General features: G+C 61.0%; 1 pseudogene; it reads right to left on the minus strand.

The window, feature by feature from the left end:
• Positions 1–3805: 3805 nt before the first annotated feature.
• Positions 3806–5116, minus strand: LOC147984022 (uncharacterized; annotated as a pseudogene).
• Between the last annotated feature and the right edge of the window lie 394 nt (positions 5117–5510).

A 5510-nucleotide genomic window follows, 5' to 3' on the forward strand; every position in this document is an offset into this window, starting at 1 on the left:
TGGACTAGCCTAGTCCTACTGATGCATATAGGTAGTCCTAAGTATCTAATGGGGAAGCTGACGATGAAGCCGCCAAAACCCTCCAGCACCTGGTTGAGGTCTACGTCTTTGCAACAAATCGGAGCAGCCGATGATTTCTGCGGGTTCATGCGCAACCCGGACGCGTCGGCGAAGTCACTGAGAAGCTGCATGAGGAGGTCAATTTCTCGCCGCTCGGGGTTTGCAAAGATCACTGCATCATCGGCGTACAGAGTCGCTCGCAGCCTCGTTGTTCTTTCCGGCGGCGGCGCGAGCGCACCCTCTCTTGTAGCTGCCTCCAGAAGTCTGTGCAATGGGTTTATGGCGAGGATGAACAGAATTAGGGACAGAGGGTCGCCTTGCCTGAGCCCACACTGATGCAAAATGCTTGGCCCAGGGTCTCCGTTGAGCATGCAGGAGGACGTTGCAGACGAGAGGAGGAGCGCGACCCAGTCTCGCCATCTAGAGGGAAAACCCATTTGTTGCATGACTTCCAGGAGATATTCCTAGGATATGGTGTCGAAAGCTTTGGCAATGTCCAACTTGAGCAGAAGCATTGGTTTTCTCTTCTTCTGAAACTTTCTGACGCAGTTCTGGACGTAGAGAAAACTGTCATGGATTCCTTTCTTTCTTTGGAATGCGCTCTGTGCTGGAGAGATCAGTTGGTCCAAAACACCTGCAAGCCTGATGGACGGCACCTTTGTGATCAACTTAGCCACTGAATGTATCAGGCTGATGGGCCTGAAGTCTCCCATTTGAATTGCACCATCCTTTTTGGGCAGCAGCACGATGAGGGCACGGTTCAGCGCGCCAAAATCTCCGTCAGCCAGCTGATAGAAACTTTCAAACACAGCCATTACATCCCCCTTGATTGTTGGCCAACATGCTCTGAAGAAAGTGCCATTGAAGCCGTCGGGGCCTGGCGCCTTTTCCGACGGGGATGCACAAATCGCTGCCCAAACCTCTGCCTCCGAGAAGGGGTTGTCGAGTCCGCCCCCAGCTTGCAGCCTTGGTAGCCCCAGCGCCTCCCAGATGATCGTGCGAGGCCGGTTTCTTTTCTGCCCCAGCAAGGAGGAGAAGTGCTCGTGCACGGCGGCCACCTTATCGGCGTGGCTAGTCTTGAGGCCGCTTGCCGTTTGGATGCACTGAATGAAGTTTCTTCGTCGCCTGGAGGTTTGCTTGGCCTGAAAGAATGCTGTGGAAGCGTCACCCGCCTTCAGCCAAGTGATGCACGAGGCCTGCCGCCTTCTGACACGCTCGAGGGCTGCAAGGCCGACAATCTTCAGCTTCAAGGTTTTCCGTAGCCAGAACTCACTGCGTGTGAGCTGCCTCTTCTCTTGTGCGACATCCAGACACAGTACAACCTCTGAAGCCAGATGGAACTGCAACTTGGTCTCGCTGAACAGAGTTTTTGGCCAGATCTTCAGGTCAGCTACTGCTCTCTTCAGTTTGATCTTCAGTCTTGTGAAAGGGCAGCTGTGGTTGACCGGCCTCTGCTAAGCCCTGGCTACCGTCTGCTGGAAGTGTGGGAACCGCGTCCAGAACGTCTCAAACCTGAAGATTGCCTTGCGGTGCGGTGTAGCAGCGTTGGACAGCAGGAGAGGGCAATGATCTGAGCATGTCATGGATGCGACCATCAGGATGTAGGAGGGGAACAGATTTCCCACTCCAGATTGCAAAACATTTTGTCGATGGCGACGAACGTGGGGTTTTCCCTCTCATTACTCCAAGTAAAGCGTCTGTTCTTGCATTTGATCTCTCACAGCCCAGCTCGGTCAATGGCTGCTCTGAATCTGCCCATGATCCGCCTGTTCATGTTGAGGTTGCTCTTGTCCCTCGTCTCATAGATTATATTGAAGTCACCATTGATTAACCAAGGCTCTCCGGGAGGTGGCATGGCTCTGATCAGCTCAGCAAGGAACTCCTCCTTGCGGTTGTCGTCGGTAGGCCCGTAGACGGTGGTGATCCAGAACGTGCTCCTGCACTCCAGGAGTGTTGCACGGGCTGTGATGGAGAAATGGCCGATCGCGTTTGTGGTGATGGAGATCTTGGAGGAGTCCCACAGGATCGTGGCTCCGCCCCGCGTGCCGTCCGCCGGCAGGACCGCGGCGGCGTCTAATCAGCTACCTCCTATTTCTTTAACTAACGCCGGCGACCATGTTTCGATCTTGGTCCCTTGGAGGCACAGCACGACCAGCCTATGCGAGTCCGCAACCTCACAGACCGTGGCTCTCCTAGCTGGCGAGTTCAGCCCTCGCACATTCCAGCTCATTGTGACGCAGTTTGTACTAATCATGGGCATAAGTGTTTTCGCTCCGGGGGCAAACAAATGCACTAGATAAACTGAAAGACAGGTACACCACCCTACTGGCATGGGCATGACAGCGACCGCCAATAGGCCCCAAACCTCGCTGCCTACGAACTAACCACTGAATCCTGACACTACACATTACAGATGATCCTAACTCAAACTGGCTGACGGCCAGCCGCCGCCGGAGACTAGCTAAACCTGCGTCTAACATAACTAAGCTTGATCGGCTCCATCAGGGCCGGCCAGGCCATCCATGGTGCGAAGGGCGTCGACGTTGAGGCGCGTGAGCTTGGTGATGCAGTTGACGTCGTCTTCAGACAGCGGCTCGTCGAAGCGCCGAAGCAGCGCCTCCGCCGCATTGACCGTCATGCGCTCCCTTGGGCCGAGGACTCCGAGCTCCTGGACGAGGCGAAGCGTGGCCCGCTGTGCAACCGGCACGGGGGAGTGGTTTGCGGCCAGCCTGGCACTCTGCCTGACCGGTGCGGACGGGGCCCGAGTCTTTGGGGGACGGAGGGGCGGTAGGGTGGCGGCGCGGCTGCGAGGGGCGGTGGAGCGTCTCTAAAGAGCTGCCGGGCCGCGGTGTCGTCGATGTCGAGCTGCAGCTGCTGGACCTGGTGAGTGACTGCGCCTAGCTGCGTGGCGATGGTGGCCGTGGGAGGGGTCGTGCGGCATGCTTGAATGGAGTCCGCTTGCATGCATGCAGCCGGCCCCCCGTTGACCTTGCTGCCAGCGTGGAGGGCATTGGCGGGCCCACCATTGAACTCGAGGGGGGTTGCCAGCGCGTCGGAGATGGCCGCGTCCAGCTCGCAGCGGCCATGGTCGACACGCGCGGGCGGGGACAGCTCAACGGATTCATCCTGGAAGAACTCCGCGACCGGGTCTTGGACGCGGCAGGCCCCCGATGGAGGCGGTGGGGGCGGAGGTGGTGGTGGTGGCGGAGGAGCCGAGGACGGCGCACGACGTAGCGGAAGAGGAGGGGTGACGCGAATGGCCGCGTCGCGCCCGCGACAGCTCTTGTCCCGGTGCCTACTGGTGGGGGTTCTGCTGCGCTTACGGTGCTGCAGCGCCTAGTCCTTCAATGCCGCAGGCGGGCGGCTGGCGTGGCCCCGGCCCATCAACGTGTCCTTCCATGAGCGACGGCTGCCGTGGCCATCGCCGTCCGGGTCGTCGTGGTCGCGGCGAGCGCCGGCCAGCTGCAGACCCTGGCAGCCAGAAGTGGCCACCGCCGGTGGCTGCCTCCTGGCGTGGCCCTGCCCATCCTCCACCCGCCAGGTCCAGGTGCCCGGGTAGACGGCTGGGAAGGGGGCGCCGTCGTCCAAGCCCGGGGAGGGGAGGCCGCTCTGGGCGGAGCGGAAGGGGCGCGGGGACGGCGGGGTCCAGTCCTCCACCCTGTCGACGTGTACCAGCATGTCGTGCCTTCTTACTCCAGGTGGCGGGGCGACCTCACGGCTCGGCGGTGAGTGCCCGAGCATGGCCTCAACTCGCCCCGCCCCGCGCTTCGCCCGCCAAATGATGCGTCTGGTGGGGATGTTGGCGACGTCCCACACCCACACCCAGCACGTGAAGGTCTTGGTGTGGCCGCGCTCATGGGTGCGCGTGTCGAGCCGATCGACGATGCACTTGTCGCCGATGATCTCCGCCGCCCCCTCCAGTGACCAGAGTTGCATGGGGACCTTCTCGATGACGACGCGGACGTGGAGCGTGAAGTCTTGGAGCACGGTGTGGTCGTCCTCATGCCATGGCTTGAAGTTGAAGGCGACGCCGTCAACGGTGATGGAGCCGCAGCGGATGGCGTTCTCGTGGTGCGCCGGCAGCTCGAAGTAGAAGAGGAAGTCTTCGGGGTCGTGGCTCGTCACCCGCAGCAGGTGAGGGGGGATGCGCAGCTGCTCATCGATGGCCCGCCCGATGGACAGGGGGTTGGCCGCGTGATGCGGCGACTCCGCCGAGAGGAGGGCGGCGTGCTTGCGGAACAGGAACTCCTGGTGCTCCATGGCCGGGGTGGAGATGAGCACCTTGTGGCTAGCCCAAGCCCGGCGGGAGGGGTCGACGTGGCGGTGCGGACGCTCCATGGCAGCCGGCGGGGAGGGGAAGCGCAGCCTCTCGTGCACCGGCCCTCTGCCCCGTGGTGACCGCGGCTTGGAGTCGCCGCCTCCCTTTCTACCTTGCGACTGGCGCTTCTGCGGGCACTCCCTACCGTAATGGCCAAGCTGCTTGCAGACTATGCATCTAAGAGGATCCCTACAGTCTATACGGCGATGCTCGGTGCTGAGGCAGCGAAAGCAGAGGCCGTCGAAGCGGCTTAAAAAGGCCGCACGCCCATCCCAGCCATTAATGGCGGCGTCCCCGGGCGAGCAGCGCGGTCGATGGCGCTCGTCGCGCATCAGTAAACTCCTCTCCGCCTTTCGCGCAGCAGCGCGTTCTTTCTTGGACTTAACCGCCGTCCATTCATCTCCATCTCCAGAAGGGGAAAGGGGGGGGCGAAGGTGAAGGCCTTACCACAATGGATTTGAGCTTGGGCTGCCCCCTGGAGGGATCCGCCGCTCGGACCACTGGGGGGATGGGGGCGCCTGGTTGGAGCACTCGCCCCGCAGCAGGATTTGCGGCGAGGGGCCGGAGCGGACCGTTGACGCCTGGCGATGCAGCGTTGAGACCGGGACCGAGGGAGGACCGCTGGGGCGAAGCAGATCTGAGCTGTCCGCAGCGGGGGGCGGCCGCGTTTTCACGCGGGCGGGAGATGGGCGCGCCACACGAGCTGGAGCGAGGAGACCGGGCGGGGCGGCCCGCCATAGAGGGCGGCCGGGCCGCAGCCGGCGGGGAGGGGGAGGGGTGGCCGCCGCAGCCGGAGTGGCGTGCGGCGCTAGTTGGCTAGAGCTCGTCCCGCCTCGGCCACTCGATCAGATCAGCTTGGTCACGCAGTACCATGCTCTACTTGACATGGTTTGAAATGTGCACTATAGTTCTTTGCTCACACACATTAACTTGCAAGCACGCACGATGAACCTCTAGGTTGCAAGCACAACACGAAACCTCTAGGCACTTGCAAGCACAACACGACAACCTTTGAAGGGGCGGATGACCATTTCCTTCGTCTCTTTCTAGGATCGCTACTACCACTAAGCAAGCAACTACCAGATTGTTTAGCCTCTCCCATCCAAACGAACTAACATAAATCTTATCAGGC

This window comes from Triticum urartu, chromosome 2A (assembly GCF_056163025.1).
Source record: "Triticum urartu cultivar PI428250 chromosome 2A, HENAU_Tu73, whole genome shotgun sequence".
NCBI classification, from domain to species: domain Eukaryota; kingdom Viridiplantae; phylum Streptophyta; class Magnoliopsida; order Poales; family Poaceae; genus Triticum; species Triticum urartu.